This window comes from Lontra canadensis, unplaced genomic scaffold (assembly GCF_010015895.1).
Source record: "Lontra canadensis isolate GAN:19392208 unplaced genomic scaffold, GSC_riverotter_1.0 scaffold130, whole genome shotgun sequence".
Taxonomy (NCBI): domain Eukaryota; kingdom Metazoa; phylum Chordata; class Mammalia; order Carnivora; family Mustelidae; genus Lontra; species Lontra canadensis.
This window is the reverse complement of record NW_022631124.1, coordinates 3,478,558-3,487,701: the sequence shown is the minus strand read 5'-3', so window position 1 is coordinate 3,487,701 and position 9,144 is coordinate 3,478,558. Positions and strand designations below refer to the sequence as shown.

The window sequence follows — 9,144 nt, the reverse complement described above, 5'->3', positions numbered from 1 at the left end:
TGTCTATTTCCACTTTGGAGAGCCCGCGTACTCAGTTAACAAGGACAGTATCCTAAAAGTTGCCCACCCATCCAGAATCTTTCTTATACTTCAAGCTGCCCAGTGAGCATGGTTGGAAATTGTTGAGCACCTTGAAGGAGTGGGCCAAAGAGAGGCTTGTTGTCTAGTCCCATTGGGATTGTAAGAAACCATGTTGAACTTACACCCATACCTCTGCATCTAGGGTGTAAAGATACCTAAAGTGCGTGGCTTAGAGTGGGACCAGCCCTTGTCCACACCCTGCTGGGGTTCAGACTGGGTCAGAAGCTGCAGCTGGGCAGCTCTGGCTACTCCCTGGGCTAGAGTTTCTGGCCCCCAGAGAACCACAGTCAGGCAGCAGGGGGCTCTCATTCTTCAGAACCTTTTCAGTTAACCAGCATTCAGTTCCTTGGAGAGTCATTTTGCACTCTGAGTGATACCCAGTACAACCTGGTTACATAAGCAGTGAACGTGTAATTGAAATTGATCTTCACCAAGAATGACTTTCTCTGTATGAAAGCGAAGATCGTCATAGAATAGACTTTCTTAGACCTTGGTTATCTAGAAAAAAATGACTTGCATATCCTGATTTATCATAAGGAGAGAGGGACACCGTGCACATTATTTAGGCTTTTAGTGACAAAGGCCTGAGCACAATGGCTAAAAGACACAAGGACTACTCCTTCCATCAGTGAGGTAGGTAATTCAAGGCTGACATGACCACTCCACCCAGGGGCCAGAGCTCCTCCTGTGCTCTTGCTCTGCCCTCTTATACCAGTTGTCACATTCACTGAGTGACAGCCAAGAGTGAAGTGGAAGGCGGCACAACTGCTCTCTTCCAAGAGGAGAAATCCCCTTACTCAGGCTTTTTGGAAGTCTCACACCTCTGCAATGGTTCCGTGGGTGGTCTTGAAGCAGGGGGCACACCTGCCACATGGGGAGTTGGGGACTGCAGCCACTGAGCCAGCCATGTTGCCCTGAGCAGAACCAGAAAGGTACGAGTGAGATGGGAAAGGGGAGCAGGTGGCAGGGACAGACCTGCCAGCCAGGTTGAATTCCCATTGAAAAACATTTTTGTCCCCATTCTGCTTTTCTCTCAATAACCACAGCTTTTGAGGGCAGTGATCTCCTGTCAGTGGTAGGTGACAAGTACAGACATACTAAGTACTCTGTAGAATCACATGTCTCCCAGGAACACATTGGCACTCATAAAGTAATTATTCTTCTGCCTATAAATGTAATGAAGTTTCATTAATAAATTGTATTAAATATAACCCAATGAACAGATAATTTTGTGCATTTATATTATGGACTCTTATTTCCCCTACTGTGAGCATTCACTGGTATTAGAATGATAAGCTCATGAACCACTCACTAACCCCAGAGCCATGAATTATGTTAGAAATATGAACTCTTCTATTGGAAGAATGAATGTGTTGATTTTTAAATGAAGACATCAATATTCCATATTTCCAAATTCAGTCCCAACCCCCTTTGATTTTTCTGGCTGGTACGGTGCAAATAGGTTTTATAATATTCTTGTGGTTTTCTTTTATTAGAAAAATATACTGATCTGTACTGTTGAGCTAAATGACAATATCAAGGGTCATAAAAAAGATTTAGTATTTTGAACCTTTGCACTATTCAAGTTCCCAAAGTCATTCTTGGTGAGGATCAATTTCAATTATACTTTCACTGCTTATGTAACCAGGGTGGGGCAGAGTGAAGGAGGGGGATTGGGGTAGAGGGGGTGGGGACCCAGTAGCAGGAACAGGGAAGGCCAAGGGCTCAGCAGAGGGTTCATGATAGTACTCTCTCCGTGTGACCAGACTCATTACTGACAGCTGAGAGTTCCAAATCCAGGTGACCTTTTTCTTAAACAGTGTCCAGGGTAAAGGAAAGCCAGACTTTTATTTCTTTAATTAGCAGTGGGGGGTTGAGTATGGCAAAGTTAGTTAAATAACTCAATGCAGAATCTCATTCTTCCAAGAGAGAAAATCAGTGGGAAGTCCTGCTTGTTTACATTGCCTCTGACTTGGAGTTGTCCCCTCTTATTTTGCGCTGGGAGAAGACAGATCACCCAGGCTTTTGCTAACCACTCACTCAGCCCTGTATTCCCCGGGGACTGGTGTGCAGAAGACCCAGGGCCCAGCATGTGCATGTGCCCACCCCAGGGTCCCCAGACTTCGTCTCTCTCCTTCCTTCATTTGCTGATGTTAAAACAACAGTGACAAAACTCAGTGGAGTAAATTCTCAGATCAAATTGGCTTTATTAAGCAATTCATGAAGGGTAGCATCCCATCTAGCAGGTAGAGAGATAACCCCAGGAGGTGCCCCAAATGGGAGGTTTTTATAGGAAGGAGGGTGGGGCAAGATGGTATCAAGAAAAGAAAAGAAAGGACTGTTCCCGAGAAGGTCATTTTCCCTTATCATGCAGGTGACTTCATCTTTCTCTGGGGGATGGAGAAAGCCCATGTGACAGAGCATCTAGTTGGTGCTGACCAGAAAATTCCTGTCTGACCAGATAAGACTGTTTGTCTGGTGGAGGTTGAAACTGCAGTTAGGTTGGGTATTGACTGGACCCTCAACTGGGTGACAAGGCTTAGCATAAGTGACTCCATTTAGAGCTGTGCTTTTGTTTTTGACGCTAGGGATAGAGGTGTATTCTGAAATATAATTGCATTATCTTCAAATCATGATATACTTGGAATAAAATCCAAACCCCTTTACTGGGCTGTGGTCTCTACGGCCCTTCCCAAGTCCATCTCAGCCTACTCAGACCAGCTCCCTCACTGCTTTTGTCCACATGGCTCCTCTCTTGGGTACCTCGGTATGCTTGGCTCTTTCCCAGGGCTTTTGCACAAGCTCTTCTTTCCACCCAAAACAACTTTCCTCCCTTACTCGGCAAGACTCCCTCCTTCCTCTCAGAACAACCAGTCCTGACCCTTTTATCAGCCAAAGCCTCACCCTCACACATGCTCTCTCACCACCTCAACTGCTGGCTTGCCACTGACCTCCATTTATAGCACTGAACTCCATTCTCGCATTTTGAACACCTGTTTGCAAACCAAGGCCCTCCACGGGGTTTGTACTTTGGGGAAAACATTGTAAGGGTTTAAATCACCAGTATTTATATTCCTGCTTCTTCTGCTTGTGGAGCTGTAATAAACATGGGCAGCAAGGAGCTTTGAAAACTAGCTAGCCCGCGCTCTCGGGATGGCAGAATTGAAGCACTGACAGCTAGCAGAGCCGGGGTCTTGCATTTTCTAGAGAAAGGGGAGGCATTGGGCCAGGGCAGGCATGAGGACTCTGGCGTCCTCATCATCACAAGGGCAGGTTCCCCAGGAAAAGAATTTCAATTCCACTCTAGTTCTAAGACAGATTCGAAGCTGCAAATTCCATGCCACAGACAGAGCTATGGTCATCTTCTTCTGAAAACCTCTGTGAGTGTTACTGAGCACCCCGTATGGGCATACAAAATTTCACGAAACCCTCATATGCTTCCTGTGAGTTGAGGAAAATAATTGCCCGGAAGACACTCCAAGGGAAACTTTGTAGGTAACCAGAAGTTTACTTGCTGCGGCCACTTGTCGTAGGTCAAGGCAGTTCAGGGTTTGGGGTGCACTGCCGAAAAGCAGCATCCCTATCTGGGGGATCGCTTTCCCAGACAGTAATCAGATGGCAGGAAACTGTCACTAGCAGACAGTCACACTGCAGCCCACAGTGGCCAAGCATCCGGCAGCCCCTCGCCCACTTATCACCTCCAGGAACAATATATTATGGTTATTTCAGAACTTGGTGATTCTCTGCCTCTGTGGCGCTTTCTTGAGGCCAGAGTTTGTCTCTCTCGTAGTATCCTGGCTCCGAGAGGTGAACCATGCACTTGCTGAATGAGTAAATGGTGCCCAACGCACAAGAATGCTATTCTGATAGCAGGAGCGGACATCAGGAACCTTCTCTCCAGCTCACCCAACAGTCATGACCCAGGGATGACCAGAATACAGCTCAGTGTTGCTCACTGGTTAATGATCTGATCTGCTAGATTGTTCCCACCAATGCATGAAAGTTTTCTACAGGCTGGAGAGTCCTACTGAATCTCTGCGAGCATTTGTAAAGCCAAGGTTCTGCGGTGCTGGGAGCTGACACCTGCCCCAGGCAGCGAGCCTCAGGGGTGCTCTGGGCTCCCAGCTGCATCTGTGCTCGATCGCTCGGGGAAGGGACACAGCAGGCTGGGCAGGGTCCTGCTATGTATATCAAGCATGCGTTCTAAATTACACTCCATTCTCCACAGCCCCAAGAGACCCCAGTCACCCAGCCGTGGTCTGCACTCTTGATTCATGTTTTTATTTAAAGAAATGCTATTGATAAGCTTTTGCTATTTCTGCCTCAGTCTTCTAGAAAATGTACAAAACAGAAAATCACATATCTTCAAAGCTCTGGGGCCTTAAGTGATGGAGATAAGCAATAATCTCTCTTGTTCCATTCTTAATCAGCTGAATTAATTTGAATACTCCTTTTCATTTGGCTATGATGGCCGTGAGCATTGCAAGCGCGACCATCTACAACCCTTCTAAATAGCATAATGTTTGGGATTTTTCAAAAGAGAAAAAAAAACTCTGGGGGGCTTCTGCTATGTCATTCATATTCAGCACCTATTCTGATTCTTCCTCCTTTGTTCTTGTCTTTTGGAAATATCAGTGTCCTCTCTTTTTAGTAAATTTAAAGTCACCAAAAAATGTTGCATCTAAGATAATCTTTAGCCTCAAACACACTTATCAAAATGAATGTGCTAAAAAGTCAAAATTATACACAATAGAAAAGATTAGCCCAGAATACTTACTTCCTTTTCATTTTGTAGGTTCTTAACTTAATAATTTTTAGTGTTTTCAATTTATCACAGACCCTCAGCTTGAGCTCCATGTGGGCATATAAAAGACTGAACCTGAAAGTTCAGGTTAAAATTCTTATTTGGGAACCTACGTTATGTGGATTAACCATTGACATTGCTCAAGTAAATTGGGTAAATACCATTCTGCCCCACCTCCCTGCCCCAGTCCCAGACATTTCTGTCTCTGTGTCTCCCCTGGGCTCTTTATTTTCTCATGTGTGAATTAACTTGCATGTATTCAGGACAGAGAGGACAAGATGGAAAGGGACAACATAGAAATTCAGCCCCAAGTTGTTGCTCTGTTCCTCTGTGTGTTGGTGGGCTTGGGGGTGCAATGTCCTTTCAAAATGTTTGTGTTTCAGATATCTTCCTGATTGTCAGCTGTAACTAGGGTGGAGGGATGGAAGAGCCCTTGGTGTGGGGGTCACAAACAAACCAGGCTCGGCCACTCACCGCTGACAAAAGCCAAAGGCAGAGAGAGGAGTAGTGGCGAAATAAGAAGGAATTTATTTCAGTGAGGCCAACACTGGGAGGACAGTAGACTAATATCTCAAGACCATCTCCAAAGTGCTAAAAACACATCCAGGTTTACATAAGGAAAACATGGAACAAAGTCTGGTGGTACATGTAGGTGGGAAATAAAGGTCAGCTTGGTCATTGTCATGGGGTTGGTCATAGGGTCTTCCTGGCTCAGGGAAGTCTTTACCACTTGAGGGGATAGTTTCAGTTCCCATAGAGGGGGCTTTACCCACAGGGTCTTTTGCCTGAGTTAAGAGATAAGCTAGAAAGAAGAAGTTAATCAATTAGAAAGTACAGACTGAGGTCAATATGGAGGAAACTGAAGTCTTCTTTTATATTTATATGTAAGAGATACGTGGAGTTACATGGGATATATATGGCTGTCTGGCATTTAATGGGGTAGATATGGCTATTTGGAATTTAATGGAGTATACATGGGTATCTGGAATTCAATGGGGTATAGGTGACTATCTGGAATTTAATTGCATATATTTGGCTATTTGGAGTTTAATGGGGGTATACGTGGCTATCTGGAGTTTAATGGCATATATATGGCTGCCTGGGGTTTAATGGGTTATATGTGACCATCTGGGGCTTTGTGGGGTATATGTGACTGGGGCTTTGTGGGGTATATGGTGGTGGGGTGTCAGGAGAGAGGAGAGAAAACAGATCTGGGGACTCAAAGCCTGCTGTAGGTTTGGGGGGGAGAAGGAGAGGAGGACAGGAATGTGCACAGACATGTGAACATGTCTCGGAATGATGCAGGAGTATCCATGCCTGTGGCCAACTCAGTAGGGGGTCCTTGGGTGAACAAGTCTTGATTAATGGACTTTTAATGCTAATTTAGTTTTTTGGCACTCCAGTTGCCAAAGGCCTTGGTTGTTCTGATAGAAGCAAGTTTCCTTCTCTAAAAAAGAGAAATTGATGATTTTACAGATTCCAGCTGGTGTTTCTCAGGGCAGGAAGTCAAAAGCCAGGTGTGTGTGTCAGGGCGGGCTGCAGAGGGGGTTAACCTGCGCAGCGCGGCGCCGACATCTCAGTGCTGGGAGAGGCCTCTAGATGGTGCAGGTGAGTCCGCAGTGAGGGAAAGCCCCTCTTCAGGGACCCAGTTCGCACACTCGCAGACGGGTCGGAGCAGTCAAGGAAGAGTTCGCGGACAGCCCTTTGGAGTAGAAGGAAAGTGGGGCCGGCCAAAGAGCAGTGCCTCGCCTCAGGCAGCTCTGCAGTCCTCCCGAGACGCTTGGCCACCTGCCGCTCAGAGCGCTGCCTGACGGCCACCTGGGAAACCTGTCGGCCCTGCACAGGGCCCTGCCTGCCTTTCTCCCCAGACCGTCTTCTGTTGGGATTAGAAACTGACCCGCCAGCAGGTCCAGGTAAGTCTCGGTCCTTCTCTTTGGGTTTCCTAAACTCTTTAGCTGTTGGAGACAGAGGTGTCATGGGCTGAGAAACTGCCTGAGTGCATTTTTGAAATGCACGTCATTTTTGGGTTGCGTTTGAACAAGCTTTACCAATTACAGTGCATCTGCACTACCAGTTCTAAGACTTGAGATTGTTCCTTTGTTTTCAGGAAAACATTAGAAACCCCGCTTTGCTCCTGGTTGCACATTTGGTTAGTGAGCCGAATTCTCTGCGTGTTTAGCTGGCTTTAAGATTTTGGCTACCAAATCCACAGGGGTCTCTGGAGAGCGTGAGCAGTATGTTTCCGAGGTTTGCCCCTGAGCCTGGCTCACGGGACCACAGGCAGTTGCTGGAATTTAGCTGCATACCTGCGTCTCCCCTGAGTTACCTGCGGTGCACTAGCAGAACTTCCCGGTGCAATTTTGAATCAAGTCTGAGACCCCGTGTGTCAGATGTCTCTGGGGTGCACAGTGGGGGATGTATGTATTTCTGATGACTGAGGCATTTATTTCCAGTCAAGAGGCTCTCCTGGGTGCTCTGACACATCACGGAGTAGTCTGGGTCCTGCACAGGAGCCTGCTCTGATTCCCCGTAGCAACCGCTCCTGAGCTGCGGGGGCGGGAGGGGTTAGGGCAGAGCAGAAGGGGATCGCTGAGTGGGAGGGTGGCTGATGGCAGTCCAAGAGGGACAGTTAAAACAATAAGTGATGGGATAGCAGAGCAGAAGCCCATCAGCAGGGGCATTGCAGAGTTGGTGGGACGCAGGGTACAAGAAGGCTGGCGGAAAGGACAGAGAGCAGAGGCTGACCCGCCTTCTCTGCTGTCTAGCTAGCCACTACTCTGTTCTGAGGCTGCATGTCTGAGACACTCCCTAAGAATGAAACAGCAGCTAATTCAAAATATTAACAGGGTCAAAAGCCATAATGGACTAAGGAGAAAGGAATCAATTCAAATAGCTAACATAGAGACTATTCCTTGCCTGACTTGATGCTCTGACATTTCAAAGGTAAAGCCATTTAAAGTTACTTTTTGACAAAGCCCACCAAAAAGAGAGTTACTCATCCAAGTTGGGATGTTCCCATTTGTCCTGGTGATTGCCCATGTGTCCACTTCCCCAGTGGAGGAGAAGACTGGGGGCCCTGCTCTGGGCTGGGTCAGCTTTCTCCCCATCCTTCCATGAGCCAGGCTATACAAGGGAATATTAATTTGTGATGGCACAGTGGAAGAGTAATCCTGGAAGCACATGTTTTTGGGAGGAAAAAGTAAATAAAATTTCCCTGAAATGTTTGGTTTTCACTCTCTGGCCACTACTTGATTTCTAAAAGTAAACACGATTTTCATTTTGTTGAAGATACATACTTGCAAAGCTCAGAAGTGTCTGTCTTAAGCATCAGCATGTCCCCGTACCCAGCAGAGCACCTGCCACAGGCAGCAGCCCCATGTTGGTTCGGGGAAGTGAAGACAGACCTGGCCTTACCTCCTATTTCACACATTACAAACCAGATTGACTCTTTTCACTGGGGAACATTCTCTCATCGAAGCTCCTTAGGTCCCAGAAGACCACAGATGGAAGCCAGGTCACTCGAGTCTCCTCTCTGTGTCTGGCTGAGTGAGTTTTGTGGTCTCTAAAAAAATGAAGTTCATTCTCGAGGAACTGCCCAGGAGCCCAGCTGCAAAGACTCAAGCAGATCTGAAATTCAAACACAGGAGCTATAAACAGGATGGCATGTGGGAAGCCAGCCTGGTGCTTCCGTGGCTCAGCCTCTCCCATTGCCTTCCTTCCCCAGGCCTGCTCAACATGCTGCCTGCACGCCTCCCAGCAACTTTCCTCCGGGGCCCGGTTTGCCCAATTATCCCAGAGGACACCTGCCTACTCTCCTCTTTGATGCTGTGTGAGGCTCTGCCTAGGTGATTCCACCCCCCCAATAGTATCATTAATTAACTTACATTAAGCTCACTTAGCACATTAGGTCAATTAGGAAACTGAGGCCCCAGGCCTGTCTCAGAGAGGGCCGCCCATCCCAGCGGGTCACGCAATCCATCCTGAAGTCACGTACCAGGGAAGGACTTTGATGCAATCTCCAATTATTATTTGCCAAAAGAGTGAAGAAGGGACGATATGCTAACGTCCCATCGCTTCACTTCTGCCCTACATTTCTAGACCATTTGCAAAAGTGTTTCCATGCATTTCTCCCCTATTTTCCAAACAAGGAAATGGAGACTTAGAAAAGTTAAGTAGCCTGCCCAACCCTATATGGCCAATAATGACTGTGATGCCAACACTAGTCCAGGGCATCATGTTGTGTAACTTGTAATTTGGAG

General features: G+C 46.9%; 1 protein-coding gene across 1 annotated transcript in view; it reads left to right on the top strand.

Annotated features, from left to right (window-relative positions):
* Positions 1 to 6,733: 6,733 nt before the first annotated feature.
* EDAR (ectodysplasin A receptor) overlaps positions 6,734 to 9,144 on the top strand; it is an 89,833-nt gene continuing 87,422 nt past the window's right edge. The window contains exon 1 of the mRNA XM_032842411.1: positions 6,734 to 6,798. The gene's annotated coding sequence lies outside the window, so the exon portion shown is untranslated. The remainder of the gene's footprint in view (positions 6,799 to 9,144) is intronic.